The sequence below is a fragment of the Leucoraja erinacea genome, chromosome 34 (genome assembly GCF_028641065.1).
Source record: "Leucoraja erinacea ecotype New England chromosome 34, Leri_hhj_1, whole genome shotgun sequence".
NCBI lineage: Eukaryota > Metazoa > Chordata > Chondrichthyes > Rajiformes > Rajidae > Leucoraja > Leucoraja erinaceus.
The window spans coordinates 1,919,665-1,940,088 of record NC_073410.1 but is presented as its reverse complement, the minus strand read 5'-3'; the positions used below and the strand labels follow the sequence as shown (position 1 = coordinate 1,940,088).

General features: G+C 46.2%; 1 protein-coding gene and 1 long non-coding RNA gene across 4 annotated transcripts in view; one reads left to right on the top strand and one right to left on the bottom strand.

Annotated features, from left to right (window-relative positions):
- LOC129712896 (uncharacterized) overlaps positions 1-5,704 on the bottom strand; it is an 80,823-nt gene extending 75,119 nt beyond the window's left edge. The window contains exon 1 of the long non-coding RNA XR_008726154.1: positions 4,605-5,704. This is a non-coding gene — a long non-coding RNA (uncharacterized LOC129712896). The remainder of the gene's footprint in view (positions 1-4,604) is intronic.
- The window catches only part of camk2g2 (calcium/calmodulin-dependent protein kinase (CaM kinase) II gamma 2), a 230,400-nt gene that overhangs the window by 27,000 nt on the left and 182,976 nt on the right, over positions 1-20,424 (top strand). The gene's annotated exons all lie outside the window — the stretch shown is intronic.

The following is a 20,424-nucleotide window of genomic DNA, read 5'->3' as shown; positions in this document are numbered from 1 at the left end:
CAGTTCATTGGCTATATTTAAGAGGGAGTTAGATGTGGCCCTTGTGGCTAAGGGGATCAGGGGGTATGGAGAGAAGGCAGGTACGGGATACTGAGTTGGATGATCAGCCATGATCATATTGAATGGCGGTGCAGGCTCGAAGGGCCGAATGGCCTACTCCTGCACCTAATTTCTATGTTTCTATGTCTATGTTTCTATGTTCTCCAGCGATGTTGTCAGACCCAATGAGTTAAGGGCCTGTCCCACTTACGTGACCGTTACAGGCGACTGCCGGCACACGTCATAGGTCACCGAAGTTTTCAACCTGTTGAAAATTCAGCAGCGACCAGAAAGACGCTACGACTCTTTGGAGACCTCTCATGACCATAGGCTGTATGGTAGTGAGAGGTCTCGTATGGTCGTGAGAGGTCGCCCGCAACATGTCGCCAGGGGTCGCAGAAATCGCAGGGTCAGTGCTGCAGAAATTTCTGTGAACTTTGATTCATTTTTTCTTCCTTGGTCCGAAGATTCCAGGGAGTTTGATTGGAAGGGTTGTTTCAACTTTGTGAAATGTTGATTAAAGGATGATGGAAACAGCCATCTTAACACCCGGTTGATGGACGCAACTGATTTTGTTTTCCCTCCCCCAGAACAAAACACGTAACTTACCTACATAACTCCTCTACATCGGCGAGACCAAGCGCAGGCTCGGCGATCATTTCGCTGAACACCTCCGCTCAGTCCGTCTTAACATAGCTGATCTCCCAGTTGCTCAGCACTTCAACTCCCCCTCCCATTCCCAATCCGACCTTTCTGTCCTGGGCCTCCTCCATTGTCAGAGTGAGGCCTAGCGCAAACTGGAGAAAACAGCAGCTCTGGAACAAACAACAAACCCTTGAAATAATCAGCAAATCTCTTGACATTGAATATAAAACCTGTCAGGTAGATTTCAGTCTTCTTCTCTCCCGAGCTCATAAATATTTGTTATCATTTCATCTTTGAGTTTTGTCCACCCATCTGCCAATTTTGGGTAACAATCCCGCCCCCTCTCTTTGTGTCCCACCCATCTCTCTCCCAATCCCATTCCCCACTAACTTTCCCTGTGAGCCTGTTCTCCCTGAAGTTCTGTCAAATCCCCCCAGAGTCTACACGACTTATGCAATAGAGGCAACTATTCACCACCCCTGCACCCTTGGGCCGAGGCAGCAGACAGCCCGCAATGTCCGCACTGAACACGATGCCAGATTAAAAGAGTCTCCTCTGCCTCAACGTGATCCACACCCCTCCCTTGTCACCAATCCCCGCATATCATGTGTCAACCTAAAAGCTGCTTAAATGCCACTATTCCATCTGCCTCCACCACCACCCATGGCAGCATGTTCCAGGCACTCACCACCTACAAAACGTCTAAACAAAACAACTTGCCCAGCACATCTCCTTTAAACTTTGCCCCTCTCGACTTAAAGCTGTGCCCTCTAGTTTGTCACATTGCCACCCTGGGCTAAAGGTTCTGACTGGTTACAGTCATGTTGTGCTCCATGGAAAAGCCAGCGACTTGAGGCTGAGCCTTGAGGACAATCAGCAATTTCAGAGTCACGTCACTGTTCGTCTAGTTTCCTGGTCAAACGCTGAAGTGAATGATTACAGCATGTGGACTAGGCAATTGTGCAGGTCAATCCAATTCATTTAAGTATCGCCACATATCCCTGTCTTGGAGAAACCTCAAATTAACAGTGCCGTAAATCACAGTTGGAGCAGTGTTTAGTGCCACTGGTCGGGCAGCTAGGGGGGGATTGGTATTTTCTGAACGCTTGTCAGGATCCCTGTTGTAACTGAACGTGTATTTCAGCCCTAAGACACGGTGTAAACCAATGGTAGTTTGCCTCCTAGGGATGGTTAGCCAAGAGACATGACGGGCACAGATGGGGGAGACCAGCAGGGTAGAAATGTCCAACTCCAGCGGGCAGAGCTATAATGAGAGAGGGGGGAAGTTTATTGCTTGTGTTTATTGTGTGTTTTGTTATTTTATTATATGTATGACTGCAAGGCAACAAAATTTTGTTCTGACCGAAAGGTCTGAATGACAATAAAGGATACTTTGACTTTAATGTAGATGTCCAAAGCTATTGTTCCACAGAGAGGGGTGGGTGCCTGGAACATGCTGCCAGGGGTGTTGGTGGTCAGATGGGATTGTGGCATTTAATAGACTTTTAGATAGGCATGTGAAAAGTGCAGGGATTAGCGGGATATGGATCATGTACACGCAGATGAGATCCGTTTAATTTTGTATCATGTTCGGTACAAACATTGTGGGTCGATGGGCCTGTTCCTGTGCTGTACTGTTCCAAGTTCCAGTTGATGCTAACTGGATGCATTAAACAGACATTTGGACGGATTGGATTCGTGTGAAACTGGAACAATTAATTTTTTATCTGCACTGGATTTTAAATAATGTTATCACTAGACAGGTTGTCCCCAAGTTTTGAAGCCCCGACTTCTGGACACGCTTACGCACGAACAAGCGCCCACAATATTATTAAATTCAAATGCCTGACATTTGTGCGCCAGTTCCCATCATCGGCAGGACTAGGTTCCATGCTCTCTCCACTTTTAGTAATTGTTCTTCCTTCTCAGTCTTGTGTGCTTTGATGCTATTCATCACAACACTGTGGATGTTTACTTTCTGACGTATGGATATAATCAACTTATGGAGCTCTGTAATAACAGAACCCATTCATTATCCAGCGACAGGGTATATTAGTAAATGCAGCTGAGGTCGACACTAAATCAGCCTAACTTTCAATGATGATTTCAAGAAGGCGCACACCATCGACCCCATCCACACACCACACTGCCACGGGAAAGCAGCCGGCATAATCACGGACCTTCCACCCACCCCCGGTCATTCCCTCTTCTCCCCTCTCCTATCTGGCAGGAGATATAAAGCAGGTGCCACTAGATTCAGAAACAGCTTCTTCCCAGCTGTTATTCGACTACTGATTGGCCTTTTCATAAGCTAGGGTGCTATTCCTGATCCCTCGACCTACCTCATTGCCGACTTTACACTTTTTCTTATCTGCACTTTCTCTGTGACCGTAATGCTGTGACAATGTAACTATATTCTGCACTCTGGCATTTTTCACTTTGAACTATTTGTACCAGTGTCCGGCTTGCACCATGTATAGTATGATTTCAATAGTATTTCAATGGTCATATTACAAAAACCTCTCAAAGAAATTTAATCTAAACGTGTTTCACAATGAATGCAGAAATGATTTGCAAGGATGTTGCCAGGACTTGAGGGCCTGAGCTATAGGGGAGGGATTGGGCAGACTGGGACTTTGTTCCTTGTACTGAATAGCATGAAAACAAAAGCTTCTCACTGTACAGACGGTGTGATGTGACGGAAATAAACAGTAATAAAATGCCAATGTCACAGCAAAAAGACAGACACAAAATACTGGAGTAACTCAGCGGGTCAGGCAGCATCTCTGGAGAGAAGGAATGGTTGATGTTTCAGGTCGAGACCCTACTTCATCTGTAGAAGAGTCTCAACCCAAAATGTCACCCATTCCTTCTTTCCAGAGACGCTGCCTATCCCCACTGAGTTACTCTAACAATTTAAGTCAATCTTCGATGTAAACCAGCATTTGCAGTTCCTTCCTGCAACAATTCATTGCTCTGCACTGCAAACTTGCCTCACCTCTCTGGAGGAGTAGATTTTGTGATTAGGCTGATTAAAAGTGATTAACAGCTCAAGTTTGTGCAGTGCAAATGCATCCAATGAGCAGCAAAAGTGATCCCTCCTTGAGTGTGGCATTGCTGGTGTAGGTGAGGCAGTTGTTTCTGCAAGGCTGGGGTTCTGTAGTTTCAGTAAGCGTGGCTCTGGTCTGGCAATTTGCTTGCTCCTGCACAGGTTGTAGGAATGTGTAGGAAGGAACTGCAGATGCTGGTTTAAACCGAAGATAGACACAAAAAGCTGGAGTAACTCAGCGGGACAGGCAGCATTTCTGGAGAGAAGGGATGGGTGACCCTTCTTGAGACTAGTCAGTGAAAAGGGGAATGAGAGATATAGGTGATGATGTAGAGAGATAAAGAACAATGAATGAAAGATATGCAAAATGATAAAGGGAACAGGCCATTTTTAACTGTTTGTTGGGTGAAAACGAGAAGCTGGTGCGAGTTGGGTGAGGGAGGGATAGAGAGAGAGGGAATGTTGGGGTTACTTGAAGATCTTCTTCTTATCGAGTCCACACACAAGATTCGAAGTTGTTCAGCCAGAGCTGATCACACGTCTCGGCATCTGCATACAATGGTATCTGTCTTGTCGTTTCTTGTGCTTGGTGGTGGAAAGATTGGTGGACACAGGGCCGGAACGTGAACGCTCTTTCCTTGACCCCACTGTTGTACCAGTAACCCCCTAGAACTGATATCCAAAACAACAGACATTACACTGTGCGCTGTACGTGGCCACATTCCTCCTTTATCTGGGAAGTTCTGCTTGGCTCTGCTCTTTAAATATTGTTCCCGGCTACTCATCCATTCTTTGCAAATAGACAAAACAAAGAAAATGCTGGAAACTCAGGTGATCAGGCAGCATCTGTGGGAAGAGTAGCAAAGCTTACCTTTCTAGTGGAAATGCTTCTTCGGAACTCGACCCGAAACGTCACCCATTCCTTCTCTCCAGAGATACTGCCTGAGTTACTGCCGCTGAGTTACTCCAGCTTTCTGTGTCTGTCTCACTGGGTGGGTAATCCCTGTGTGGAGTGAGCTGTGAGGAAGTCCGTATCTGGCTTTAGATAGGGCCCAAGAGGAAATTGCCAGCAGACACTGGTTTAACATGTGGAGCAGATTTGATCTTTGCTCCTGTAGTCACAGGGCAGGCATGTGAGACAGCTCTGTGGTGCCACAATATTGTGCTTGAAATGCATGTGGTTTGACCCTCTCAACACTTCCTGTCCATGTGTGAAAAGATTCATCTTCACACGGATAACCGTTGACTCACAAACCGCACGCAGTCTTGAAGGAACGCTGCATCAGTTCTGATACTGCTTTCACATCAGTTGGTTATTTTCAAGGCAGAGATAAATAGATTCTTGATTAGTGCGGGTGTCAGCGGTTATGGGGAGAAGGCAGGAGAATGGGGTTGAGAGGGAGAGATAGATCACCCATGATTGAATGGCGGGGTAGACTTGATAGGCCGAATGGCCTAATTCTGCTTCTATCACTTATGAACTTATTTGGACACATATGGATAGGAAGGATCGAGGGGTATGGGGCAAATGCAGGTAAATGAGATGCCTAGTATTCCAACTAGATTGTCATAGACAAGGTGGGTTGAAGGTCTGTTTTTGTGCTGTCCAAGACTTAAATAAGAAAGCACTTTTTTTAGACGAGAGGAGTGTTTTTAACCTTTGCTGGCTAATATTTCTCCATCAGCAATTGTTGCTAAGTTATAACTTCTAACCTGTCAACACATCTCCCTTAAGAAGGGTCTCAACCCAAAACGCCACCTGTCCATTTCCTCCACAGATGCTTGAAAGGCCACGGAGTGCTGGAGTAACTCAGCGGGTCAGGCAGCATCTGTGGGGAACATGGATAGGTGACATTTCACAGAGTGCTGGAGTAACTCAGCGGGTGCAGCAGCATCTATGGAGCTAAGGAAATAGACAACGTTTCGGGTCGAAACCCTTCTGGGTTTCGGCCCGAAACGTTGCCAATTTCCAGAAGGGTTTCGGCCCGAAACGTTGCCTATTTCCTTCGCTCCATAGATGCTGCTGCACCATAACTCAGTGGGTCAGGCAGCATCTGTGGAGAACATGGGTAGGTGACGTTTCACAGAGTGCTGGAGTAACTCAGTGGGTCAGGCAGCATCTGTGGAGAACATGGATAGGTGACGTTTCACAAAGTGCTGGAGTAACTCAGCAGGTCAGGCAGCATCTCCGGAGATAAGGAAACTTCACCCATTCCTTTTCTCTAGAGATTCTGCCTATCTCGCTGAGTTACTCCAGCATTTTGTGTCTGTGTGACTTTTCTACCAACCCTGATGATGGATGCCCTTCATAATTTTGTATGTTTACAAGTATGAATTTCATTGTCCCGCCTGGGACATATGACAATAAAACACTCTTGACTCATGACTCTCTTTTTGAAAAAATACGTGCATTGTTGAAAAAGGGCACAAAGATACTGGAGTACTTTGGTCAGGCAGCATCTGTGGAGAACATGGATGGGTGACGTGTGGAAGGTACATTGGGACGTCATGAGGTGTAATCAACAGTGAAGAAGAAAGAAAACTTCACACTGTGTATATCTAAAACATGAGAGATGTGTGGAGTCAAAAGATATTCTGCTACCATAGATTCAACGGGACTCCAATGTGGTTTTGGGCAGTTGGTCTACAATAGGTGATGTTGGTCTTCTTTACGCAGAGAGTGGTAGCCGTGTGGAATGAGCTTCCAGTGGAAGTGGTGGAGGCAGGTTCATTGGTATCATTTAAAAATAAATTGGATAGGCATATGGATGAGAAGGGAATGGAGGGTTATGGTATGAGTGCAGGCAGGTGGGACTAAGGGGAAAAAAATTTGTTCGGCACGGAGTTGTAGGGCCGAGATGGCCTGTTTCCGTGCTGTAATTGTTATATGGTTATATGGCGCGGGTTAATAAAATAAATACATAATGGTTTAAACATGACTTTTATTAACGGTGTGACACACATTCAGCCAAGCAATCTATTTCCAATTCTGGGCTTGGACAATGATGTTTCTGAGGATCAAGGTCACCAAAAATAGTCCAATTGAAATTGGTGTTGGCATTAGTTTATTATAGTCATGTGTAGAGAGATACAGTGTAAAGATTTGCTGCAGGCTATCTAATTACATCATATAATATTAGACTCTATGAATACACTAGTGCAACAGTTAATGCTAAGAGAAAAATATTAGAATATAGTTTCAGCAACTGCAGCGCAACAGTTCAGGAGAAAAAGTCCAAGGTCCACTGTGAGGTAGGTTGGAAGATTGGGGCTACCTCCTCGCTTATGGGGGAGCCGTTTAGCAATCTGATAATGCAGGGGAAAGTTGTTCCTGAGTTTGGTGGAGGGTGATTTTAAGGTTTTTATATTGTCTGCCTAGCAGGAGCGCGGGCGGAGAAGAAGGGATGACCGTTAGTGATTGTGTTGCCGGCGTTCTCCAGGATAATTCACCCCTCCCCGTGTTTGGATATCCACAGTGTGAAGTTCTATTTTCCTCTGCACTCTTCATTACTCGTCGTGTGTCCGTCCTGGTTGACCCTATAATTGGCACAAGATGTTCATTCAGATTGGCCAGACCCACCTTGAGATATTGGACATTTAGCCCAGGTGGTGACCAGCAGGTGAGGTGAGCTGAGGCAGCACCAAGGGTTCTAGCCACTGCCTCGTTGTATAACAAATACGTGGTCTCTATCATGAATGGACCTGCGTTGAAATCTTATGCACTTATATAATCTGTAGGTTTGACGTATTTTTAGCCATCAGGTTTCCCTTGACCTTTTGTCTTCCTGAATTAAGTGTCTTAGCTGCACAGATAACCCGCAGTAATCTTTGCAAATCTTTCCGATCATCTGCTTGTTTTTCTTTCACGAGCGGGCAGTGGGACGGGTCTGGACCAGCGATCTCAATGTCCTGGCCTTGTCTGGCCCCTGCCTCAGAGTCACAGATGTGGAGAGGATGTTTCCACTACTGGGACAATCTAGGACTAGAGGTCATAGCCTCAGAATTAAAGGACCTTCCTTTAGGATGGAGATTAAGAGACATTTCTTTAGTCAGAGGGTGGTGAATCTGTGGATTTTTTTGACACAGAAGGTTTTGGAGGCCAAGTCAGTAGATATATTTAAGGCAGCGATAGATAGTTTCTTGATTAGTGCGGGTGTCGGGGGTTATGGGGAGAAGGCAGGAGAATGGGGTTAGGAGCGAGAGATAGATCAGCCATGATTGAATGGCGGAGTAGACTTGATGGGCCGAATGGCCTAATTCTGCTCCTATCCCTTATGACCTTGTGACCTTATGACAGAGCCGAACAGCATTGAATCAGGCCCTTCTGCCCACCATGTCAGTGCTAGCCATCAAGTGCCTATCTCAGGGCCATCGGAGGGTGCAGCGAGACTGGATAAAGGTATATAAAATTACAAGTGCCAGGTCTCTACTATCAATTGTCAACTTTTTTTAGAGAAAATATTCCTGTTTTTGAAGATGTAAATAGCTGCACTCCCTCAATGGCAAGAATTGAGTGGTTGAATGGTCAACCATCCAAGTCAAAGGATTCACCATCAACAGAGAACATCCAACAATGAACATCCAATCAGACTCTGCCCAGATCTTCTCATCTTTCCCCTTTTGTCCAAACCCTCTGAAGATGAAGGTCAGCAAAGAGTCTTCCCCTTTGAGTTAGAAATACATTTCAGACTTCAGCGAGAGTATATTTTGAGAGAAAGTTGCTTGCACATTGTTATAGGATATACTCTGGTGCATTTGTGTAATTAAGATGGATTATTCTGGTGTCAATAAAGCAGATTGTTTTGGTAACAACGGATGGCAGGACAGAGAAGGTTAAACATATTTTCCAATCTATCTTTGTCTATTCCAAAACAATGAAATGTGCTCTTTTATTTATTTCATTTTTATATAGGATGCAGGTATCATTAGCAAAGCCAGCGCTAATATATCTATAGAGAGAGGTTTATATATCCTCCTCTCCCCTCTACACATTCCACGCATCTTCTCACCTCATCTCACAGCCTTTTGTCCTTTCACCTCTGGCCCTTGTCCAATCATCTGGCCTCACCTGTATCCACCTATCACTTGTGTAGAAAGTAAGTAGTAAGTAAGTCATTTTTATTTATATGGCACGTTTAAATCAACTTGCGGTGAATCAGAAATGCTTTACATAGAAAAAAATAATTAGGTTTCCGTACATCCATGGAAAATTAAAAAAAAGAGAAAAATGACACAGCACATTATAGAATTCAACATGAGCTTCCCCCCACAACAGAATCAACATTTTCCACTGTGGGGAAAGGCATCAGAAAGTTTCAGTCCTCTTCCTCTGTGATCACCCAAGGTCGGGGCCTATTTGTGGCCTCCGCAGCCAGTCCGATGTTTTCAGGCCCTCTTGCCGGGAAGATGGAGCTCTGGTGTCGGGTGAACACTCCTCAGCGGCTTGGAAATGGCTGGAGCGGCCGCTTCCTCCCTGGAGACTGCGAATGGAACTGCAGATGCTGGTTTAAATCGACGATAGACACAAAAAACTGGAGTAACTCAGCGGGTCAGACAGCGTCTCTGGAGAAAAGGAATAGGTGATGTTTCAGGTCGAGACCCTTCTTCACCTATTCCTTCTCTCCAGAGATGCTGTCTGACCCACTGAGTTACTCCAGCCAAACGTGAATACAAGAACATGCGATTACAAGTCTCATCATGCCTGCTCCACTGTTCAACACCACAGATATTCTTCTACCTCCGCTCTGCTTACCTGCATCATCCAGTGATCTCAGCTTTCAGCCAACTCAGTGACCCAGTCTCCAAGTCCTTTTCAGAATCATACGGCTTGGAAATAGCCCCTACGGCCTAACATGTCCGTGCCGATCAACATACCCCACTAGGCGTGTCCAATTTGCCTGCGTTTGCCCATATCCCTGCACCGTTCGTAATCAAACCCCAGTCCAAATATCTTTCCATGAGATTATCTCTCTTTAAAGTCAAGAGAATACAAGCCAAAGCAACTCAAAAACATGGCATAAAGTGGTGGACCACCATCTCAGCACCTTCAGCGAAGAGGCAGGAGTGGACTCAAGACCTTGAGTGACCTTTTGTCGCTCTGCAAGAGGATGCCGTTGCTGTTACATGTCACCTCTGATTCGTGTGTGCTTTGACGGCACAAACCAACTCTCCACTTCACAGTGGCTGGTGCTGCTCCAAGCCTGTGGCCGTGTGGATTGTCATCTATTCTCAAGGAGGCACAAGTATCGGGTTTGATCTATTTGACGGGAAAATGACAAAGCAAATGTATACGTGAGGAATTTTTTCAACAACTGACAATGGGAAGGTGACAATCTCAGACGCGTATGAATGGGAGATTTACTGTAAGTATTGGCACTTTAGAAAATGGAGCAATCTGTGCAGGATAATAGCAAGGAACAAATGTGAATGGGCAATTTCTGTCTCAAATGTAAAATTAGATATTTGTGACTTTTTTTCACAAAGAGAGAGAGAGAGAAACAAAAATGATAGAGAAAAAGAATACAAGAAATAATTAGAGAAAGAATATTAGAGAGAAAGAATACGAGAGATAGAGAACAAATAGAGGGAAAAAGTATACAATGCAGAGAGAGGTTGTCGCTGGTGCTGACCAGTGAATTCCATTGGCGACTACCTACGTAACTTACGTCAACCAGCGACAGGTAGCGGCGACTGAATTGTCGTAGCTTGTCGCGTGTGGATGTAGGTTGTCGCGTGTGGACGTAGGTTGTCGTAGGTGTGGTCGTAGGTGCTTCTACGCAGCGGCGGTGGAAAGCATCTTGTCCGGGAACATTACCATCTGGTTTGGGAATTGCTCTGCCAAGGACAAGAAGGCTCTGCAGAGAGTAGTGCGTTCGGCCGAACGCACTATGGGAACTTCACTCACCCCCCTGCAGGAACTATACAACAGGAGGTGCAACTCCAGAGCAAACAAAATCATGGGAGACCCCTTCCACCCCTGCAACGGACTGTTCCAGCTGCTACGGTCAGGCAAACGCCTCCGTTGCCATGCGGTGAGAACGGAGAGGTTGAGAAGGAGTTTCTTCCCAGAGGCAATTCGGACTGTAAACTCCTATCTCACCAGGGACTAACTCTACAGAACGTTTTTCCTTCCATTATTTTTCCTTCCATTATTTATTATGTAAAAGAATATGTGTGTTATGATTGTGTTTATAATTTGTTTGGTTGTTTTGTTTGTTTGTCTTTTGCACAAAAGTCCGCGAGCATTGCCACTTTCATTTCACTGCACATCTCGTATGTGTATGTGACAAATAAACTCGACTTGACTTGACTTGAGGTGTGGTCGTAGGTGTGGTCGTGGGTGGACATCCTAATGGGTGGCCGGTTGTCGGTAGCTTGCCGTAGCTTGACGTTGACGAGGTGGTAGGTTGTTGTAGACATTGTCGTAAGGGGGGTCAAGTCGCCAGTTTTTCGGTGACCTGCTGCAACAATGACAGTCACCGACAGTCGCCGAAAAAAATCGTCCAAGTAGGACAGGCCCAGTAGGCACCCAGTCCCAACATCCCAAATACCTCACAGCACATCTAACGTGGGAAGAGAAAAATATAATTAAAAACTGAGCACTTAGATCATGAGAGACTGTAACATCGGCCTCAATGGACCACTTGTAGAATTTTAATAGAATATCTTACACTGCCTCCACATTGCATTAATCAAATTTAAACTTGTCTTTGCAAACTAATTTATTTTTACAAGAGCTGCAGATGCTGATTGTGGTTTAACGAATCAAATTAATTGTGTACAATATAGACCTAATTAATTTCAAATCTATAACCTGATCACAGTGTACGGGTTGTTGAGGGTACAATGGTGAGATGCAGAAGGCAGGCAGGAAAACTCCTGGCTTTCCATGGATGTCCAAAAGCATTTTTACTCTGAGCAAACTTGTGGAATGCCTTTGAGAAATGGAGGGGCTGTGTTGTCAAATTATCGACTGTAATGTCACATATTCAATCACCTTTCCCACCCGGGTTACTCCTTCTTCTCCCCGCTCCCGTCCGGCAGAAGGAACAGAAGCTTGAAAGCACGTATCACCAGATTCAGGAACGGCTTCTACCCCTCGGTTATCAGGCTTCTGAATAGTCCTTCCATAAACTTGGGTACCGTCCAATTCATAACCAGCCCGTTGTGGACATTGGACTTTATCTGTGGAACTGATGCGCTGATGGGGGTGTGTGTGGAACAGACTGCCAGAGGAGCTAGTTCAAACAGGTACTTCACAATGTTTAAGAAACATTTGGACAGGTACATGGACAGGAAAGGGTTGGAGGGACACAAAATGCTGGAGTAACTCAGTGGGACAGGTAGCATCTCTGGAGAGAAGGAAGAGGTGACGTTTGACGTTTCGGGACCCCTTCCTTCTCTCCAGAGATGCTGCCTGTCCTGCTGAGTTACTCCAGCATTTTCAAGAGAGTCAAGAGTCAATTTAATTGTCATTTGGACCCCTTGAGGTCCAAACGAAATGCCGTTTCTGCAGCCATACATTACAAACAAATAGACCCAAGACACAACATAATTTACATTTTACATAAACATCCATCACATTGCTGTGATGGAAGGCCAATTCTTCAGTGTGTCTATCTTCAGTTTAAATCAGCATCTGCAGTTCCTTCCTACAAGGTTTAGAGGGATATAGGCTGATTGCAGGCAGGTGGGACTAGTGTAGACGGGGCATGTTTGTCGGCAGGGGTGGGTTGGGCTGAAGGGCCTGTTTCCACGCTGTACCAGGTGGACCAGAGAGGATTAAAGCAGGAAAGGGATCAAATTGCAAAATGAAAAAAAAGCCACGTGTACTGACGTGACTACAGCTGTGCAAAGATGCCGTGACCCAAAAATAAATCCAGGAAGTAACATGATGTGTAATCTCTTTAAAATTCTGGAGCTCTCTAATCTCCCAGCAACTGGCTCATCATTTTGTTTAAGAATGAAAGAGGAGAGAGATGGCACGTGTCAAAAAGGTTTGCAAAGCCCCTGGTGGAAGATTAGACAGGGTATGTAGGGCCATATCCCACGGCACACACTTGTCCCAGTCTCCACCCTTCAACACTGAGCTTCCTTGGGTGAGACTACACCAAATCACCCAAGGTAGAGACCTGACCCGAAACATCCCAACCGTTCCCCCCCCCCCCCCCCCCCCCCCCCCCCCCCCACCCCACAAAGATGCTGCCTGACCTGCAGAATTCCTCCAGCAGTTTGTTATATAGAAATTCTGAATTTATCTGGCTTTGAACTCAACAGCTTGTTCGTCGAAATGCAATGAAGTAACTATTCCAAAGATCAGACCATCGCTGATTCAAACACAGTGGATCCACGCTGAACAAAATTGAATCACATAGGGAATTCTGTGGAGGAAACTTTCAATAGAGAGCTAGATAGTGCTCTTAAAAATAGTGGAGTCAGGGGATATGGGGAGAAGGCAGGAACGGGGTACTGATTGGGGATGATCAGCCATGATCACATTGGCTCAAAGGGCCAAATGGCTTACTCCTGCACCTATTGTCTATTGTCTATTGAATTCAGAAATCTTTTCGTATATAGGGTGGCACGGTGACAAAGCGGTAGAGGTGCTGCCTTACAGCGCCAGAGACCCTGCCTCGATCCTGACCAAGGGTGCTGTCTGTACGGAGTTTGTATGTTCTCCCTGTGACCGCGTGGGTTTTCTGTGGGTGCTCCGGTTTCCTCCCACATCCAAAAGACGTACAGGTTTGCAGGTTAATTGGCATTTGTAAATTGTCCCTGATGCTGGTTTAAACCGAAGATAGACACAAAAAACTGGAGTAACTCAGCGGGACAGGCAGCATCTCTGAAGAGATGGAATGGGTGACGTTTCGGGTCTGAAGAAGGATCTCGACCCGAAACGTCACTCATTCCTTCTCTCCAGAGATGCTGCCTGTCCCACTGAGTTACTCCAGCATTTTGTGTCTACCTCTGGTATAAACTAGCATCTGCAGTTTCTTGTTTCCAGATCTCCACTAGTCTTCTCCCCTCTACTGAAGATGGGTCCCAACACAAATAGTTGTTTGCCCATTTGCCTCTGTGGCAGCTACTTGACCTGTTGATTTTCTCCAACATTTTGTTAGCTAAAGAATATCTTGCTCTATGTTAAAATAGTTGACCTGGATTGTTCTCATAATACTGAGCTGGTGATAACAGATTTCATGGTGTTCAAAGTTAATCCACTTTTCCAATAGATCTTTCTATTTTCCAAGCTAGTCAAATAATTTATTAAATCAAAAACATATCATGCGGTTCGGCATTACTGGCAAGCCCAGTGTTTATTGTCTATCCTCTGACCTTCTTGAAGACCAAATTAGAGAACCATGTGTGTCTGGGCCACAGAATCCCAGTCGGTCAATTGCCGAGTCATGTGTAGGAAAGAACTTCAGATGCTGATTTGAATCGAAGATAGACACAAAATGCTGGAGTAACTCAGCGGGACAGGCAGCATCTCTGCAGAGAAGGAATGGGTGACGTTTTGGGTCGAGACCCTTCTTCAGACCAATTGCCAAGTCATCATGGACATCATCTTCAAAACCCCATAGATGACCAGAAGATGTGTGACAACACATGACATGGACTTTAGCAAGTCGCTTCGGACCCACTGGGTTCGGCCTCGTGGTCTACATGGACAAGTTATGCTGAGGGGCCCATTTCCATGCTGTAGAACTCTGTGGCTTTTTCAGTTTAGTTTATTGTCACATGTACCGAGGTACAGTGAAAAGCTTTTGTTGCGTGCTAACCAGTCAGCAGAAAGACAATAGCATAGTTACTTTAATTTAGAGATACAACGTGGAGTCTCTTTGGCCCACTGAATCCGCACCGATCAGCAACCCCCGCATATTAACAGTGTCCTAGAATGAGGGAGGAAACCTGAGCACCCGGAGAAAACCCACGTGGCCTCAGGGAGAACGTACAAATTCCGTACAGACAGCACCTGTAGTCAGGGTCAAACCCGGGCCTGTGGTGCTGTGAGGCAGCAACTCTACCGCTGCACCTCTGTGCCACCCCACCCCACCCAGAAGAGTGTTGCCTGCTACTCCTGCCCCAACTGTTCCAAACCTGTTGACTTTGGTTGTCACTGCCAATCCGTGGTTGCTTTCAGACTATTTTCTGTGGTGAGTCAAATGCACGGGGATTCGATCAGAGACTCTCCAAACTCAGTTTGCAAAGAATCTTCAAATCCAATGGGAAAAGGAAACGTTTGCACAAATCCTAATTAATAGTCAGCCAACGGCACTAAAAATAGATTAACATCCCTTAATTGCGCTTAAAATGTCTGGAAACTTGGAGACGAGTTGTCATTTTGCATCTTCCAACAGTACAAAATCCACTTAATATTAATCTTGAATTGTCGGCGGCTGGTAGGAATGTCTTTTGGACCTGGTGACCTTACTAAGGTCTTCTATAAATGTCCATGGTCTCTTGCTTAAAACCCTGTCCCATAGTACGAGCTCATTCCAAGAGTTCTCCCGAGTTTGCCCTGAATCGAACTCGGAGATTTACGGTAATGGCCGCTCGTCGGACCTCGGGGCTCTCGTGGACATTTTTCATCATGTTGAAAAATCTTCACCAGTCTTCCCGTGCTTACCTGCTGCTAGCGAGTTTTCCCGAGTACCTGCCGTTAGCGTTACGAGCCGCTAAGAGACGTCCCCGAGCTCCGACGTACCCGCTACGTTCATTCTCTGTGCTTACCATGAGTTTGATTTTTTTTTAAACTCGGGAGAGCTCTTGGAATGAACTCGTACCGTGGGACAGGGCCATTAACGTAATAAAGATTGCAAAGTGTTTCACTGGAGAATTATTCACGGAAAATGGCCCCAATTTGATAAGGAGGTAACATGGTTGACAAGTAACAGTCTTGTCAAAGAGATAAAGGGCCTGTTCCAGTGCTGTACTGTTCTTTGATCCAGAGGACAAGTGCTTTACACTTTAGTATATCTTACACCCTAGTTTTGGTCCTGTGCTGGTTCTTGCTATAGATCGTAGAGTTGTACAGCCCTGAAACAGGCCCTTCAGTCCACCTTGTCCATACTGACCAAGTTAGCAACTGGGCTAGTCCCATTTGCTTCCATTGGCCCATATCCCTCTAAACTTCTCCTATCCAAAATGCTGGAATAATTTAGCGGGTCAGGCAGCATCTGTGGAGAAAAAGAATAGGAGACGTTTCAGGAGTCTGAAGAAGGGTCTTGACCCAAACATCACCTATTCATAAGTTCATATGACAGGAGCAGAATTAGACTATTGGCCCCAAGTCTACTCCACCATTCAATTCTTCATTCGTGGCCACCATCTATGTTTCAAATGTTCGGCCAGGCTCAATGCTCAATCATGGCTGATCTATCTCTCCCTCTCAACCCCATTCTCCTGCCCTCCCCATAACCCCTGACACCCGCACTAATCAAGAATCTATCCATGTCTGCCTTAAAAATAACCATTGACTTAGCCTCCACAGCCTTCAGTGGCAAAGAATCCCACAGATTCACCACCATCTGACTAAAGAAATTCCTCCTCATCTCCTTTTCTCCAGAGACGCTGCTTGATTGGTTGAGTAACTCCAGCATTTTGCATCTATCTTCAGTGTAAACCTGCATCTGCAGTTCCTTCCGACACGATAAAAATTTAGATGTGGCTAAGCCACTCAAAGGAGGTTGGAAGGTAATTAATATAGTGTGGTTGTGAGGATTTCAAGCCCTGCTGCTAGAAACTATTGCTAAGAGAATGGAAGGTAAAGTTTTGAAACGCAAGGTGCTGGGCTAAGCAAAAGGGGATTGTGTAAGTCAAGGGCAGTGTGGAGGACTGGCAGGCCTCCTTTGCTTGTGTGAGTCCCTGTTTCTCTGCATGGTTGCGGTAACGTTAAACTCTGTGAGAAGACGGTTTTACAATTCAGCAATAAAGCGTGAATGTGAAGCAAGTGACGGCCAGACGCTGGAGGGAATGCATTTTAATTCTACCTCATATTGATTGCTGGAAGAGAGGATAATTGCTTGCTGCCGTTGTCTTCACCAGGCACCAGAGAGCAGCAGCTGGGTATCGAGCTTGCATTGTGTGAAGTTACCCAATTGTCCGTGTGTTCCCTTTGACAGGAGCGCTGGCAACTGCGGTGCAGGACAAGGACACAGCTGTGCCAGTCCTCTGCTGCTGCTCCCTCCTGCCTTGGAAAGTAGTGCAATGCAGCACCGCTAACCTGCTTCCCATCCACACGTACACACAGCATCGACCCTGCCTTATGTAACTGGGATAGCGCAGAGTGCTGGGCCACACACACACACACACACACACACACACACACACACACACACACACACACACACACACACACACACACACACACACACACACACACACACACACACACCTACACACACACACATACACACACACACACACACACACACACACACACACACACATACCCACATATATACACACACACACACACACACACACACACACACTCCTACACACACACACCCACACTCACACACACACACCACCTACACACACACACACACACACCATCACACACCCTCACACTGTCACACACACACACACACCTCCCTACACATACACACACACACGCACACACACACACACACACCCGCACACACACACCCGTGCACACACACCTCCCTACACACACACACACACACACACACACACCCACACACACACACACACACGCACACACACACCCACACACACACACTCCACACACACACACACACACACACCGCGCACACACACCTCCCTACACACACACACACACACACACACACACACACACACACACACACACACACACACACACACACACACACACACACACACACACACACACACACACACACTCATCATACACACACACACACATTAAACAAATGCATGGATTTTTATTGAATGCGTTGGGTTTTGAAGGTTTTTGAACTTTGTTTGTGGTAGGCAGAACTGGCTTGAGGACATTTAGTGTGAGTACTAATGTGTTTGTATCTAGTGTAGGTACCGTGTCCACGCCGACCAGCGATCCCCGAGCATTCATGCTATCCTACACACACTAGGGGCAATTTACATTTATATCAAGCCAATTAACCTACAAACCTGTATGCCTTTGGAGTGTGGGAGGAAACCGAAGATCTAGGAGAAATCTCACGCAGTCACGGGGAGAACGTACAGACCATATGTGTAGTCAGGATCGAGCACTGGTCCCTGGCGCTGGGGGGGGCGGGGGGGGGGGGAGGGGGGGGGGGTGGCGCTGTAAGGCAGCAACTATTGGGTATAGAAGTTGGGAGGCCATGTTGCAGTTGTATAAGACGTTGGTGAGACCGCATTTAGAATATTGTGTTCAGTTCTGGGCACCGTGTTATAGGAAAGATATTGTCAAGCTTGAAAGTGTTCAGAGAAGATTTACGTAGATGTTGCCAGGACTAGAGGGTGTGAGCTACAGGGAGAGGTTGAGTAGGCTGGATATCTATTCATTGGAGCGCAGAAGGAAGAGGGATGATCTTATAGAGGTGTATAAAATCATGAGAGGAATAGATCGGGTAGATGCACAGAGTCTCTTGCCTGGAGTAGGGGAATCGAGGACCAGAGGACATAGGTTCATGGTGAAGGGGAAAAGATTTAATAGGAATGTGAGGGGTAGCCTTTTCACACACAGAGGGTGGTGGGTGTATGGGACAAGCTGCCAGAGGAGGTAGTTGAGGCAAGGACTATCCCAACGTTTAAGAATCAGTTAGACAGGTTAATGGATAGGACAGGTTTGGAGAGATATGGGCCAAACGCAGGCAGGTGGGACTAGTGTAGCTGAGACATGTTGGCCGGTGTGGGCGAGTTGGGCGGAAGGGCCAGTTTCTACACTGTATCACTCTATGACTCTGCCACTGAGCCACCGTTCCGCCCTGAACTTATCCCTGGAAGTTTTATCATCTTGACCAGAGAGTGGACGCTATCTGGAGGTGTTCGAGGCAGGTGCAGTTTCAAGGTTTAAAAGGTATTTGGACACATAAATAGATATGGTTCTAATGAGCGCAAATGGGATTGGGAATGTTGGGCATCAAGACTGGATGTGGTGGGCCAAGGGTCCATTACTGTGCCGTACGATTCTGTAATTCTAAAGTGTACATGGAAAATGGGAGAGGGGAGAAGAGGGAGTGGCCAGGATCCTTGATTATGTTGCTGGCCTTGCCGAGCCAGCGTGAGGTATAAACGGAGTCAATGGAAGGGAGACAGACACAAAAAGCTGGACAGGCAGCATCTCCGGAGAGAAGAAATGGGCGACGTTTCGGGTCGAGCCCCTTCTTCAGCCGATGAGGTTGGTTTGTGTACTGGCCTGGGCTGTGTCCACAATTCGCTGATTCACGGATATTATCTCTGCTGAGAGCCATGAATTAGACGGGTGTAACCAAGCCTCTGGGTTAGGGGCGGATGTTCCTTCATGCTGCATACTACACACAAACACTGGAAAATTCCAGCGACCTGCATCCGCTTTCACAGGGCAGCTGACTTTGACGCCAGGCAGCAGCAACTCAGGATTATGTCATCAGGTGATTCATTGGATGCTGTACTGCGACTCTTTAAATAGAGCCTCATTAAATAACACGGATGCTGCTTCATACAGAGGGAGGCTGGGCTGCCACGGAACAGCATGGGTCCTGCCTGTGTGGGTGCATTTATGTGAATAACTGCCCCCTTTTACAGCTAATAGGCTCTCTCTGCCCTGAACAGCAGACGCTGTGCACATTGTAAACTGTTTCAGTGCAAATGCCCCTGTGTTGCAAATGAAATTTAATGAGATTTGCGAAATGGAATATTGGATTCAACATAAACCTGGACTGATGAATGGTCTTTAGACATGAGACCAAATCCTCCCACAGCAAGCAGGCAATTTAAAGTTCCATTAATTAATTGAAAAATTCTGAAATAGAAAGTGTGCATGAAGACTGTGGGAGTGTGTAAAAGTGCAGCTGGTTCACTTGTGTGGTTTGGCCATTCAGCCCATCAAGTCTGCTCCGCCATTCAGCGACGGCTGTTCTATCCTTCCCCTCCCAACCCCAACATCCTGCCTTCTCCCCATAACCTTTGGCACCCCTAGTAATCAAGAACACAGCAATCTCCGCTGCAAAAATAGCCAATAACTTGGCCTGGCAATGAATTCCACAGATTCACCACCGTCTGGCTAAAGATATAAGATTATTAAGGGTTTAGACACGCTAGAGGCACGAAACATGTTCCACATGTTGGGAGAGTCCAGAACCAGGGGCCACAATTTAAGAATAAGGGGTAAGCCATTTAGAACGGAGACGAGGAAACACTTTTTCTCACAGAGAGTTGTGAGTCTGTGGAATTCTCTGTCTCAGACGGCGGTGGAGGCCAGTTCTCTTGATACTTTCAAGAGAGCTAGATTGGGTTATTAAAGATAGCGGAGTCAGGGGATATGGGGAGAAGGCAGGAACGGGGTACTGATTGGGGATGATCAGCCATGATCACATTGAATGGCAGTGCTGGCTCGAAGGGCTGAATGGCCTACTCCTGCACCCATTGTCTATTGTTTATTGTCTAAAGATATTCCAGTTTGGAAAACTGCTGTCTAGCTCCCATCTGGTTTCAAACCCGTGACTACACAATTGACTAGTAAATGTTCTGTGAAATGGTCGGGC